This window comes from Physeter macrocephalus, chromosome 15 (genome assembly GCF_002837175.3).
Source record: "Physeter macrocephalus isolate SW-GA chromosome 15, ASM283717v5, whole genome shotgun sequence".
Lineage (NCBI taxonomy): Eukaryota > Metazoa > Chordata > Mammalia > Artiodactyla > Physeteridae > Physeter > Physeter macrocephalus.
Window position 1 is genome coordinate 74126856 of NC_041228.1, and position 405 is coordinate 74127260.

A 405-nucleotide genomic window follows, 5' to 3' on the forward strand; every position below is an offset into this window, starting at 1 on the left:
TAACTATTCTATGAAAGATTATTAGAATTCTCCTGTAAAACCACCTGGGCCTAGTTTTGGTTTTTTCATTATTTTCTAGCTGGAGGGTGTTAGGTATTTCACTGATAATTTTTATTATTTATTCTATGAATATTTGTCTGTTTAATTGTTCTATTTTTACTGAAGTCAATTTTAGTAAACTTTATTTTTCTAAAAAATTATCTATTTCTTGCCGTTCTAAAATTTATTTGCATAACACTATCTAAAGCAGACTTCTATGAAAATTTTTTTTTTTTTTTTTGCGGTACGCGGGCCTCTCACTGTTGTGGCCTCTCCCGTTGTGGAGCACAGGCTCCGGACGCGCAGGCTCAGCGGCCATGGCTCACGGGCCCAGCCGCTCCGCGGCATGTGGGATCTTCCCGGACC